Source organism: Lygodium microphyllum, chromosome 16 (genome assembly GCF_053477565.2).
Source record: "Lygodium microphyllum isolate KBCC chromosome 16, Lygodium_microphyllum_v1.1.10, whole genome shotgun sequence".
Lineage (NCBI taxonomy): Eukaryota > Viridiplantae > Streptophyta > Polypodiopsida > Schizaeales > Lygodiaceae > Lygodium > Lygodium microphyllum.
The window spans coordinates 14,655,636-14,670,883 of record NC_141150.1 but is presented as its reverse complement, the minus strand read 5'-3'; positions in this window follow the sequence as shown (position 1 = coordinate 14,670,883).

The following is a 15,248-nucleotide window of genomic DNA, read 5'->3' as shown; positions in this document are numbered from 1 at the left end:
CATGATGTGGGGTATTTATGCACTATATGAGCGGGTCACTGGCAGAGTTAGATGTCCGGGAGGTATATTAGATCCCCTTGTGAGCACCATTGGTGTGAAACAAGGATGCCCACTCTCACCGACTCTATTTGGGCTATACATTGATGAGATAGCAGAGTTTATTCAACAACGAGCTGGTGGAGGTATAGATCTCAGTGGAGCCACAGTTCATATCTTACTATATGCAGATGACATTGTGTTGGTCTCAGATTCAGCTCAGGGATTACAGCAGCATTTATTAGCATTGGATGATTTTTGCATACAGAGAGGCATGACAGTGAACCTTGGTAAAACCAAGGTTCTTATATTCCATACATCAGCTCAGATACGCAGACAGAGTATTTTCATGGCAGCAGGAGGGAGTATTGAGGTCACTGGATCATATGTATATTTGGGAGTCACCTTTACAGCAGCTTCAGGGATTTTCTCGATGACACAGGCAGCTCGTGACCGCCTCACTAGAGGATACTCAGCATTGGCTCTTATGGAGCGACAGTGTCATCAGGCACATTTCCAGGAGCCCCGCACCAAGGGGTGGCTCTTTGATACTCTAGTCACTCCAGCACTGATGTATGGAGCAGCTATATGGGGGCCAGGCCTTGCCGATTATGTATGGACATTGATGGAGAGACCTCATGTGATCATGATATCTAGATTGATTCGCAGCAAGGCCTCAGTCCCACATGACATTGTGCGAGCAGAGCTTGCCACACCGCCCATGCTAGTAGAGGCACTATTTCAGACAGTCTGCTTCCTACACAGATTTCAGGATATGGACAGAGATCGCATTGCATATAGAGCATATATGGCATCTCAGGAGATGGCTCGAGCGGGGGATACCACATCATGGTATGCACGGACTAGAGCTTGGTTTGACAGACATGGGCTGGACATTGATAGACTCCCACCTCTTCTATATGATACTCAGGCTCCCACTTACACCCTCTCTCTCTCTGAGAGGAACAGAGTCATCAGACAGGAGATATGGCATATTTATATACAGAGGACATGGGTCAGCTCTGCACAGCCACTGCCATCGAAGATGGCACATTATTATACACAGTTCTTGAGCATATCAGAGCAGGGATTCATAGAGATTCCGAGATATATGCAGATCTATATGCCACATCGATTGAGAGTTCTTATTGGACAGCTCAGGGTATCATCACATCAGCTTATGATTGAGAGTGGCAGAGCCAGTGGCATCCCACGGGAGGAGAGGATATGCCCCCTTTGCAGATCAGAGGTGGAGAGTGAGGAGCATTTTGTTCTCAGATGCCCGGCATACTCAGAGTTGAGATCTAGATACACATTGAGCAGCTCACTTCAGGGATGTATGACTGATATGGATCAGAGATCATTTGGCCATTTTCTGGGAGAGGCATGGCACATCAGAGAGCAGAGCACACAGCGGGTCCCAGTCAGAGAGGGGCCCACCCAGATGACTATTACACAGTTCTTTCATACAGACAGAGTGAGAGCTACTGTACCAGCCTCCAGCCAGACCTCTGGGCTCACACTACAGCAGGCTGAGGACCAGCGTACCCGACGCCGCACGAGGATCCGTGGGTTTCGGACCCCACAGCCACACCGACAGGAGATCCGGAGGATTCTTGATCTACATCGACAGCAGACTGAGATCCGACGACACTCGACACACTGGATCTCAGACCTCCAGTTTGCTCTTTCTCCACTGCCGATGTACCACATCCTGCATCCAGGAGGGATCACCTGCTATTAGCGACTTCGACGACTGCTACTACATCCCAGGATAGTATATCTCCCTGCATCTGTTACATATACACATCACACCACTTTATCACAGCCGACAGTTGTTCCCCTATCACAGCCGACATTTGTTCCCCTTTTGTAGCCATTATCTAGAGTACCAGCGCTACATATGCACATACACATACACGACACTTATCACACTCACAGCACCGTATTTTCAGTTTCTAGTTTTTAGCTTTTCATTCAGCACTTTTATTTTGGATAGCTGGACCTCATCAGTTGTATCACAGTTTGTCTCATAGGCTAGTTTTGGTCTTTAGAAGACGTTAATATAACTTTCTTTCTTTCTCTCTCTCTCTCTCTCTCTCTCTCTCTCTCTCTCTCTCTCTCTCTCTCTCTCTCTCTCTCTCTCTCTCTCTCTCTCTCTCTCTCTCTCTCTCTCTCTCTCTCTCTCAAACTCTAAAAAATAAACTTTGGCATAAATTAAATCAAAAGTAATTTAGGCATATCACAAATATTAAAAGTGTGACCATGTAAATATGATAATGACTCAATAGTCAAGGCAATGGAGGGATAAAAGAGTGAAGTATATTCTTACCTATAATCAATATCCCATCGAAATGCATGACATTCCTCCCTAATTAATGGTACCATGACCATATTTAAGGGAAAGAGTATACCAGGTCATGACATTATGTGGAGAGAGAGAAAAAGAGAGATAGGTGGGGAAAATAGGAAAAAGCAATTTGATGTAAGTGTTAGGAGGAAGAAGAAGGTGTGTGTTTATGCGTAAAAGAAAGAGAGAACTAGGAAGGAATATTCAATGAGAAGGGGTGTGTGTGAGTGTACCACATATGGAGTGGACATGTAATTAAAAGATTGCTAGCATGATGTGTGTGTAAGCAAGGGGTTAGTCCATGTATACAAGTGTGTGTGTATGGAGGGGTGAGACATAGAGTACTATCTAACTATGGTACCCAAGCACTACTGGAATCCACATAATTTCTCAACTTCTCAAGCTATTACTAGTGCTATTAGTAGGTGTGTGCATGTGTATGTGTGTCTCTTCTTCGAGAGTAATCATAAGGTTAAGTTGTGTGTGTGTGTGTGTGTGTGTGTGTGTGTGTGTGTGTGTGTGTGTGTGTGTGTGTGTGTGTGTGTGTGTGTGTGTGTGTGTGTGTGTGTGTGTGTGTGTGTGTGTGTGTGTGTGTGTGTGTGTGTGTGTGTGTGTGTGTGTGTGTGTGTGTGTGTGTGTGTGTGCGTGTGCGCGCGCGTGTGCGTGTGCGCTCGCACGCAAAAGCGTGCGTGTGTGTGTGTGTGTGTGTGTGTTGTAGCAAGTAGCCCAGTCAAAACCAACTCACACACACACACACGTGTGTGTGTGTGTGTGTGTGTGTGTGTGTGTGTGTGTGTGTGTGTGTGTGTGTGTGTGTGTGTGTGTGTGTGTGTGTGTGTGTGTGTGTGTGTGTGTGTGTGTGTGTGTGTGTGTGTGTGTGTGTGTGTGTGTGTGTGTGTGTGTGTGTGTGTGTGTGTGTGTGTGTGTGTGTGTGTGTGTGTGTGTGTGTGTGTGTGTGTGTGTGTGTGTGTGTGTGTGTGTGTGTGTGTGTGTGTGTGTGTGTGTGTGTGTGTGTGTGTGTGTGTGTGTGTGTGTGTGTGTGTGTGTGTGTGTGTGTGTGTGTGTGTGTGTGTGATAGAGTAACAACTCAAATGAGTTTTAAGGGTGTAATGATGTTGAGTTAATTGATAAAATGATATGTTTATGCATTTGATAGAGCTTCAAGTTTTCTTTAGTGTATTTTGCAATGTCCAACAAATAATGGGGAGACTTAACAAAGGAACCAAACTCTTACACAATCCAATCAGGATCTATATATATGTGGAAGTAAAGAATTGGTATAATACATGTATATGTCTACTTATGTGGGGCTATATATATGTGTGTGTAAGTAAAGAAATTGTATGGCTCTTTTTAGTGAATGGATCCATATATTGCCTTGCAGAAGGATTTGGCTTTATAAAGGCTAAAGGATCAAGGTGGGTTTAGAAAATGAACCTTGAACCTATAGCTTGATATTTTGAAGTCATTATGAGTCCTACATTATTCATATAAGTGATAAATATAATTTTATATGCTTCTATGATAATACTTAGCATATTGATTAGCATTCATATCGATTATCGTTATAAATTTGTTTAGGATAGGCATTGGTAGTATTTGACCGTCCACAAACTTTTCCTCTAAAATCATATCTTTCCTTTAGGATTGGAAAACTTGAGCATTGCCATTCCTTGGACACTTAATTATTTATCTTCCCTTTATACAGTGACATTTTTGGGGCATTTGGATAGGTAGAGGCCCATCATATCCTAACCATGTATGAAAGGAGCATTAAAATCCAAGTCTTCTGGAGGCCTTATGCATGTCAAGTCACTTGATGTTAGCACACTTAGGTTGAAGAGTGCATTGATGGATAATATTTACCTCAACTTTGTAATCACAACTTGGGCAACTGGATGTAACACCCAAAAGAATAGTGGTGCTATGCTTACTCGTTGAGGTTCATCATATGCTTCTATCAGATATCCAAGCCAATTTTATGTTTTAGTAATATCATTTTATAAAAAATTTACATGTCTGATATAGAAACCCCTTTCATGAACAAATTTATACATTTTAAAATATTTCCTTTCGTAAATCTACATTTGTGAGCTTATTTTTTTTCTGAATTCACTTTTTTCAAAGTCATGTAATGCACATCTTAAGGCATTGTGATCTCTATGAGGGAGAAGCCTCCCCACACTCCTTTCTCTTTAATGAAGTCAACCCTTCCAGCCAAGTAAGTGCAACTAATTCAAATTAATGAGCAAGAAAAAAGCCCATAATAAATTCTACATGTTATCAAATGGCTAGTTGAAACTCCTCTTCTGGCTCTACTTGTGGTGGCTAGCTCCTTCTCTCAGTGGCTCTTCCTTTCCTTACCATAGCTCTTCCTTCTTCTCAAGCTTTCATTCTTCCTCTTGGTGGTGTTGAAAGTATGGCAAATAGAGCACACAAAAGAGTAGTAGGAAGAGTGAAGGAAAATAAGAGGGAAAAGAGAGTAGCAAAGAATTTGCTCTTGGTGAGATAGGGGGCTATGTTGCAACAAACGATTCGGATGCTAATCATGATGGTAAAGATTATGCCTTTGCTACTCTCGCAGAAGATGAGTGTGCTAAAAATGGGGACAAAATGTTGCTGTAATTTTCCAAATCCTATAGAGGATCTTGGAGCCGATGACATCTGAGCATGGTGGTCTATTTGTCAGGCAGAATGGATATTAGGGTGTAGATCTCTTTATTATGATGGTGGTGATATTTATAATGATGCTTCTATTGATCCCCCCACTACTATTGTTGCTATAGATGATGATTATTTCTTTGATGTTGAAGATTATGACTTCAAGGTAGATCTCATGAACAACATGGCACAACTTGGAAGCATGGTAGCAAGCAACAATTATGGGCAGCATATGCAATTAGATGATTATGATAATGATGGTAATGATTTTGCTACTCTCATTGCCAACCAAGTTGATGATGATTATGGTAAAGGAGATGATGAAGAACCCTCTGGCTACATTCGTGGTGGACAAAAGGATGGCCATCTTTAAAGGAAACATGGGTAGTAGAGCAACCTCAATTGGCTTGTGCACACATGGGTCATATCCTATCACATGGTGAAAACAACGGTGATGATGTTGGAGATTATGAAGGTTTGATGTTGCAATTGTTGATGATTATAAAGAGGATTTTAATGATGAGGGTAATGATGCATAGTCTAGGTAGCTTGCACACAATGGGTGGTCTGCTCTCCAAGTAGCATGGACTATAGACAGTAGCAATAGGCACAATCTTGCAAAGGAGAAGAATTAGGATAGCCACAATAATCAACCCAAGGTAGGGTGCTTTTACCATGGAACTTGAGCATGAGAACTTGAAATAAGCAAGAGAGATCTAGGTCTTTTTCTCTTCCTGATTTAGAGAGAGGAAAAAATAAATATGTTAGATAGAGATTAATCATGTGAAGGGTCTTCTCAAGCTCAAGTTTGAGATGAAGGATTTGGGAGAGATGTGCTATTTCTTGGCATTGAATTAATTAGGACTCTAAAGGTAATATGGGTGTTATAGAGGTAGTATGATTTGGATATGTTGAAAAAGTATTGTATGGAAGATTAAAAGTCAATATCCATAAGTTTTCATGTTTAGCTTAGTGCTCATGGGGGTGATATAACTGAGGATGTGCCTTAGCTAAGAGTACAACCCTAAGTTGGATGAGTAGGTGGCTAAAATGGCAAAGATACCTTATGCATCCATAGTTGATAGCTTGATATATGCTATGGTAGCTATACATTGAGACATTGACTATGTACTGGGAGTGATTAGCAGGTTTATGGAAAATCTTAGTACGCATTGGAAAGCAATTAAAAGTAGCATGAGGTACTTGAATGTTATAAGTGATATGTGCATTTTCTTTGGAAGAAAGGATGCATTTTTTTGTAATTACGTAGGGATCCATTTTCTTTGCAAGGAAGGATACACATGTCAATAGTTATGTTGATGCAAATATTGTAGGGAATGTAGGCTCTAAAAAGTCTATAATAGGTTTTTTTTACATTGACAAGAGGTGCAATTTCATGGGTTTCTTGATTCCAACCATGTGTGGACTTGTCTACCCCAATGAGGCCCAATATATTACTACAAATAATGCAAGAAGGAAAACCATATGCCTTACTCGTCTAGTGGAAGATCTAGGCATTGTAGGAGAGATCCCAAATTTACCTAGTGATGGTCAAAGTCCCATTCAATTGGCATAGGAATCCTATTTTTGCATGTTGATCTCTTCAATGGTCATGAGAGAGACCAACTCATCAAAAACTACGACTTTTGTACATATACGGAAGTCACAAATGATTTCCATGCCTTCTTATTATTGAGGCCACCCAAAGTAGATCCAAAAAAAATTGGTTGCAATAATGGAATCAAAGAGGACATGGATTGCCCTTGATGTGAATCTATGTGAGTTTCCAAGGTGATTCTATCAAAATTTCACTCTACAATAATCGATGGTGGAGGAGACCTATATGCCTTATATGCATCAATATTTTGTGTTCATCAAGGTTCTTGGATTAGAGTCTTCAGTACATGAATTTATACATCAAGCAACTTTGACAAAGTTGGCAATCATCCAAACACTATTGAAGCTTCACAATATACCCTCTATTCATGGTGTTCAGGTGATGGTTTGTATTTGGAACCAAATTTTGGGTTCAATGGCTATGATGATTTATTTGACCCTTTGGTCTTGTTGGGCTTGTTGATAGACTTTAAAGGAAAAGCTTACACTATATTGCACTATATCGGATGTGATTTTTTACTTGGTAGGCTAGAATACTATCTTTCTAATTTAGGAAAGGATGGTTTCCTCTTAATTCTTGCATGAATATTTTTTAGTTAGCATAGATTGGTGTGTTTGGTTTTAGTAGGTAAATATATAAAAGTATAGTATATAAATAGTTAATATTGCATAAAATGTTGTCTTTATATATTGTTTGGATGTGAGTTTTAGATAGATAGGCTAGGGTATGCTCTTCCTAATCTTAGCCAAGGTAGTCTTCTACTAATTGTGGCCCTAGCTTTCTTTAGTTAGTTTAGACTAGTGTGTTTGGTTTTGGTGGTATAGGGAGAGTAAATGCACTCTTCTTAATAAAATTATAGTGTGAAAATAGTATGTATTTCATCAATACACACATATGCTCAAGCCATTCATGCTTGGTTTCTTGTATTGTTGACTCCACATTTTCTCGATTTATAGTAGTCCTCATGGTTAACAAAGGGATATGTTCATGTGGATGTAAGAGCGGGTACTATAAATAAGTCACTCTACTCAGAGGGTGTTTAAATGTTACACATTTATTGTAAACATTTGATGTTGCTTTTACTAAAGCTATGCATACAACATTAGACTTGATAGAATGCTTATTCTTTTTAACACTTAAACTGCATCGACTATGGCTATTTCTCACCTAACTAATACATCTCTCTCTTTCCCTAATCTACTCAACCCTCTCTCAATCTTTGTGAAAGTAATAATGTGCAAATTGACAAAAGACATACCAAGTTTACCTTCACATCACTGCCATGATTCAAAGGCCTGCAAGTGGCTCCATGATTCAAATAGTGCTCCTCAATCCACATCCGCTCTAATCCATGAGTGCTTAATCTTTGAGAGGAATTGTAGAGAAGAGAAGAAAGAACCCAACCTCTCCTCCACTCCATCTCTCACCCAAGAAGAAGGGAAAGAAGAGAAAATCATGAAGCAAGAGAGAAGCGTTACTTCCTAAATCCCACACTCTCATACTCCTACTCTTCCTCACTCTTTGGATGATACACAAGAAGATAGAGTAGAAGCAAGAAGGAGAAGATAGCACTCAAACATGCACACCATAAGAAGGAGCTTATCCATTCACTTTCTAGCTTTTATATATAGAGTTTTGAGTTTGGGGTTTCCACTAAAAGTTGGGCACCCTTCCCTCTTTTTGGCTCTTAACCGGCCTTCAAAGACTTTTAAGTTTTATATATAGAGTTTTAAGTTTGGGGCTTTCATTCAAAGTTGGACTTCACTCAAAGTTGGGCACCCTTCCATCTTTTTGGCTCTTAACTAGCCTTCAAATAATTCTATATATAGAGTTTAAGTTTGGGGCGTCCACTCAAAGTTGGGCACCCTTTCCTCTTTTTGGCTCTTAACCGGCCTTTCTCATTTTATGCATTCAGCCTTAAATAAATTTGTGACAAACTTCTCAGAAGTGGATGGAAAGGTAGTATTATGTGGGTCTTCCTTTCCAATACTAAAGAATATTACAACTTGCATGAGCATTGAACTTGGCTCTAAAAAAATATTATAGGTAATTACTTGGTCATTGATATTAAGTGAAAATTATTGCATGTCTATTAACTAGCATGAGTTAATTGATCATTTAAATATTCGTAGTGCCATATGCCTTTATTGAATTTGCACTTTTATTTGCCTTTTTCCTTATGCTACTTTCATCTTTTCTCTTTGTGGCTTTCCTCCAAGTTCTTTTATCACCTTTACTATATACACATGGTCTTGGAAGTCTCGTTCTTGGTGAGATTTCTTACTTAGTCTTTTTTGAGTTGTTGTTGTTGTCGATGGTTCCCAAGAGTAGCAATGGCAATTTGATGTCTTGGGGAGTGTTGAAATATTTGTATGCATGTGCAAATATGTGGTGCCTTCCTTGTATGTAAAACAATATGGTTTGTACCTTAGAGTATGGAAGGATGAGAGTCTTGAGATGGATGGATAAGGATCTAAGTTAATAGGTCAAAGGGGAATAAATGCAATGTACTTGGTGTACTCATGTGCCAGTTTAAAGAGGCATATTCTATAGAATACAGTATGTTTATCTTCTTTGTTTTATCAAAAACTCTGACCTACTTATCTTTGACCCACCTTAGCTTCTTTTCTGCATTTGGGATCATGTAACGTCCGCGGACGTAGGAGGCCCCCCCTAATTTCTTTAATTAATTGAAATTTTTTTTATTTTCCCCCTGTCATCGTCATGACGACAAGTGGCGAGGGGGGGAAGGGAAGGGATGGCGCCGACACCAGCTGCAGTCGACGTGGAGAAGACGGAGGGGCGACGTCAACGAGGGAGGAGGAGCCGTGGAAAGCAGATGACGTGGAGGCCAAATGTGACGACGTGGGAGGAGGAAGGCCATGGGACTATTTTCCCCCCTCTCGACCAGTGTATGATAGGTGGTTGGTTTGGGGGGGGGGGGGGGACAGCACCACCACCACACCTCTTCCCCATGCCCCCCCCCCCCCCCCAATAATACACCCCCACCACCTATAAAATTCCTCCCCCTCCCCCCATGGTAAAGAGAGGGACATTACCTTGGGGGGGGGGGGCAAGACCACCACCACCACACCTCTTCCCCATGCGCCCCCCCCCCCCAATAATACACCCCCACCACCTATAAAATTCCTCCCCCTCCCCCCATGGTAAAGAGAGGGACATTACCTTGGGGGGGGGGCAAGACCACCACCACCACACCTCTTCCCCATGCGCCCCCCCCCAATAATACACCCCCACCACCTATAAAATTCCTCCCCCTCCCCCCCATGGTAAAGAGAGGGACATTACCTCTTGCCCACTTCCCATTGTGAGAAGAGTAGGGAGAGAGAGAGAGGAGAAGAAGAAGAGAAGAAGAAGAGGAAGAAGAGAAGGGAGAGAGAGAGAGAGAGAGAGGAGAAGAGGAGAAGAAGGAGAGAAGAAGAAGAAGAGTAGGGAGAGAGAGAGAAGAAGAAGAGAGGTAGAGAAAGAAGAGAAGAAGAAGAAGAAGAGAGAGGGATAGGGAGAGGAAGAGGGAGGGAGAAGAAGAGGAGAGGAAGAAGAAGAAGGAGGAGGAGTCTTTCCCCTCCGTAGAGGGTGTCCACACACATACCTTCTCTCCCATTGGCTGCAGACCGATACTTCGTTCCGCATGATTATCCCTCAACCGCAAGCTCATCTCGCCCCCCAATTGGCCCTCGCTAATTGAATATACAAGACGCGGAAGTCCTGTGTAAAGCTCATCTAAAAGAGAAAATATTAGGAATGGCACCCAAGCAAAAGCTGTCACACCTAGATGGCAATCCCGCAACAAAAACCTCAAGCGAGGACATCACCGCCCATCCAACCGCGGTACCAGTCGTAAGTAACGTATTTCCAATTTGATAAATGCTTACTTTTAGTCCTGCATGAGATGCATTAGATCTGTACAAGGATAGGACATTAAGAAGGATAAATTGCATCGCAAGTATTTGACAAGCTGAATTTCCCCAAACGCACGTATCTAGAGAATACCATTGTATTTAAATGTTATACGATGAATTCATAAATATATAAGACTCAAGCATTGTCAACTTCCCGTCCTCGCAAATAGTAGGTGCATTTTTTGTCACTTCAAAGGTATTTGTCGCAACTTGCATGTACGTAGATTGCATGGCAAGCAACTTATTTTAGAAGGGAATCATTTCTGAAGCTCTAGACCTTTGCCAAACTCTCGCTAGTAGCTCATACCATTAGATTGGGAATCTTGATGTTGTACTTAACTACTACAAACAATGATCATAAGAATCGATCAATGTAAGTGCTAAATAGAATTCACAATCTCACATAGTGCATAAGACCTTGGCATGTGTCTTAGCCAAAGTGTTAAGTAAGATTTTGCATGAAATCACTTAGACCCCAAGGGGGAGAGCGAGTATGTGCTGGAAAGTTATCACGACTGTTCCCGTAATGTTTGGAAAAGGATACCATTGTTTTGTGGATTGATTAGATAACGTTCTAAATGCTTTTGCATTAAACTGATTGTGGATGTAAATTGGATGATTATTCCAAGTGCTTGTGTTTGATGGTAAACGCATGGTAGGGGTCTATAATGACAAGGCCATGGGAATAAAGGAATGTTCTTCTTGAAAGATGATATTAGGTTGATTGCCTTGATTGTGCTTTATTCTTAATTGGAATAATTAAGGAAGGATATTTTGCGCGGGTAGATCATCTCCAAGGTCACACCGCATTTCAACCTGAGAGGGCACTGCTCGATTCACGAGCCCAAGGTCAAGTGGTGAAAAGGCCGACCACGGAAAGCATGTCTCACTCTTAGGTCGCTTGGGGTCAATGGAGCTCTGGACACCCCTTGCCGAGTCTAGAATGGAGCTATAGAATACCCTGAGCCCAACGTCTAGAGGTGTTGGAAGATCCTATTCTAGATACTTGATAGAAATTATGGTGCCATGTGATTTGGATTGGGTACTTCTGTTGGACAGAAGGGATACATAATTCTCCTGAATGGGCAAGAGACAAAGATTAACTTGAATATAAGTAAAGAAACTTGTTTGTCAAAAGGACTGCTTCTTTTGTTTTCGTGTTTGTGCTGTAAATTACACGAACGAACTTTGTTCCCTAAAAGGCTTAATTAATGAAGCTGATTTTAAATGTCGCACATAAATGTGCTAGGACCTAATTAGAAAACTAAAGCTATCAAGGAAAGCGGGTGGGCAGAATCCCCGATGGATCTGTCCTATAGCAGGGTAGAACTAGGAGGCTTCTCACAAGGATTTATCACCGTTTGACTGTAGGTATTGTTAAGTTAGAACCCGATCCATGCCGTTTTAGTGGATTGGAATGGGACTATGCCCTACGGGCAGAGAGGTTGAGCAGCGCATCCCTCTCGTTTCCCATTCTCTTTGAACCAAGTGCGGCTTGGATCTCTTCGTCTTGGGTATCTCTGTGTAAAGTAGGATGTCCAGGACCCGACGCTAGAATGCTGTTAGGAGACCTAGGCCCTAGGAACCCAGATTTCAGGTCGATCCTAGTGGGTTTGGGCCATGAATGTTCCATTACGATGTGGACTCAGGAAACCCTAAGCAACAAACCCTTGAACATTCCCTGGGAGTGTCGGACAGCAATGCTTAGATTCGTTTCTCGATGGACCACTAAAACATGCTTGGACAGGCACATTACAAATCACATCGAGTCAACTATCTCTCATCCTCTACACCTCTCAAACTCACATCAACTTCTCTTCCTTATTTTCAAGTTTCAGTCTTATATACACTATCAATTTAAGGAGCCTACCATTTTGTGAGTACTATGGCAAAAGGAAAATAAGGTCCAATGCTTGAATTTAAAAAAATAGTAGAAGACTAAACAACAACCATTTCTTGATTTGGTAGTCATCGCCAAAGCAACGACCACCATCGCTTAATTTGTCTCAATCCCCTAGCCCTTGAGGAAGCAACTTGCCACATTTGATGAGAAGTACCACACATAGCCTACACAGTTTGCTTTGAGATGACTTCTTGGAATATGTCAATGCTTCATTATTATCAAGTCCTTAGTTGATCCAAGTTAAGAGCTTGAGGCACATAAACTTGGCCAACTTACTAGAAGGATACATCCTCTAGTGATTTGTTACAACTTAGCATACTTGCTTCATCAAGTGACAAGAGACCAAGAAAAGATAAAGAACATAGTTGATTTATTTGAAGATTTAAAGCTCCAATATGGTCATCTATTGTGCAAAGGGATATTTCAAAATCTAATCAGATACTCTCATAGATACTCTCGACTTCAATGATTTGATTCGTTAGAAAAATGGCCACCTACATCCACATTTTTTATCTTATCCTTCTTGATTAACCTTATGTATAATTTTTTAAATAAGGCTAATAACCCCCTCTCAAACATCTATTTTCACATTAGTCTCTCCTCCAAAGTAGTTTTCCTTGAATCCTACTCACAATGTCCATTCAAAATTGGTTCAATCGTAATATTATTTTCACACTATTGCTATCTAAAATAGTTTAGTGTAATTTCCATTCAGATTTTCCAAAAATCAAAACTAGATATTATATAAAGCCAAAAGGGGTTGTTCTATGTGGGTTTTCCATTCATTGATCAAACCTTTGTAATTTTCAAAAATATCATCTTTGTGTAAGGAGTTAAACATTGTCAAATGTCATTAATAGCTTAATAAGACTTATTTGGTAATACCATGGGATCAATCTCTAATAATCTATTTGGGATTGGAAAATTCAAAGGAGAAGAAAAATATCATGCATGAGCTACACAATTTAACTCTAGCTTCTACATAAGAAATTATGGATCCATAATTTGTGATGATCCTCCACCACAATTATATAGAAAATGGGTAGAAAAGGATGAACAAGCACTGGCTTTCATTGGTCTTCATCTAGCCCCAAGAATTATCCATCATATAAAACTACAAAATAATCTTGCATCTAGAATTTAGAGATTCTCTTGCAAAACATGTGTCCAAAATAAGAAGCATAATAAGCTAGCTTGAAGGTATCAAAGTGACTACCATTGAGAAGGATGCAGTTGCATGATTCTTGTAAGTCTTCAAAAGGAGTATGAGTCCTATAAGGAACTTCTTACTCCTAAATCATCAAAACTTGAAGGATGTAATTCATGACTTTTTCTAAAGGAAAAGGAACTCAAAGGGCAAGCTGAGCCATGTATAAACAAAGACATTGTGTCATGTACAAAGAAGGGTGCAACTAGGGAACCTAAAGAAAGCTACCACTATAGGAGAAAAGGCCATATCAACTCAGAATACATATTAGTCTAAGTTCACAAACCCAACCTTTCAAATGCAAATCTTTGAGTTCCCAACTATATATTAGATGTTCTTTATGTGCAGTAAACTAATGGCTCATCTACGCAATGCTACTCGTAGACCATTCAAGGTCAAGGTTCTTGATTTCAATCATCTTTGTGTTCCTCTCTTATGAGTGTAATTAGAGGTACACTAGTAGGTTTGACTTTTTGAAATTCGAATGAAAGTATTTTTAGCACTCAAAACACCTCTCAATGCTTGTAGATAAAAACATTGGCTTAAGTAGGTAGCTAGGAGGATAGAGTGGATGTATACATACTTAAAGAGGATTGTAGCATTGCCTTCTAATATGAAACAAGAAACCAAAAAAAAGATGTTGCCATTCTTGCAGGATGATTTAGGATGCAATACTCAACATTATTTGCCTTGTCACCCATCACAACGATTGATTTGCACCACTAGAATCCTATCGTTCTCAAGGTCACATATCTCCAAGGCTTCATCATATCTCGTAGCATGGAGAATACATGGCTTATTGTGTAAAGAAGAAGGTTTATATAGACATTTGGCAGACAAGGGGAAGAGAGAGCCCAACATTCTTTTTCCATTTTCTCTCTTTTTTAGTTCTAAAAAGTAGTTTATTTTGAGTTTGGTTTTGTTAATAAGCGTGCCTTTCCTCCCAAAACAGATAATTATTTTAAGCTTCTCTATTTTCACTATATTAAACTCCTTTTTCCACTTTGAATTTATTTTCTCTTCTCATGTTATTTTATTACACCAAAAGTTTATTTTTTCCTTACTGATTGTGGGTTAGGCCTACTATGCTCTTGGTGTTAGATGTAGAAATCACATGGCACAGTGGACATAATCTAAGCAAGGAGTAAAGAATACACAACAAATATGAGAAGAACATAGAGTGCTTTAATTTCAAACAAATTGATACAAAGATGGCTCCATCCACCCTTGGACTTCCATTGTGAAGCTTAGATGGTGATCCCCAGATAGATGATAGGCAAAGAGTAACTATGACTAGGTGAAAGATAGATTGACAACAACTTTAAAGGGGTCTTCCTTTTCTAGCCCAGGAAAGTAGTCTAGTCGGCAAGTCTGACCATATTATGAACCTTTTCTAGTTGGCCAAGGAATATTCCCTTTACTGTCGGGCCACCAAGGGCCATGGAAACGTCCCTTGGACCCCAAAATAGGGGCTCTTGATAACTCCCACACCCCGCAACTCGATGCATTGTGCCTCTAGTTTCTATCAGCATAAGTACTCTATCTAAACCAAA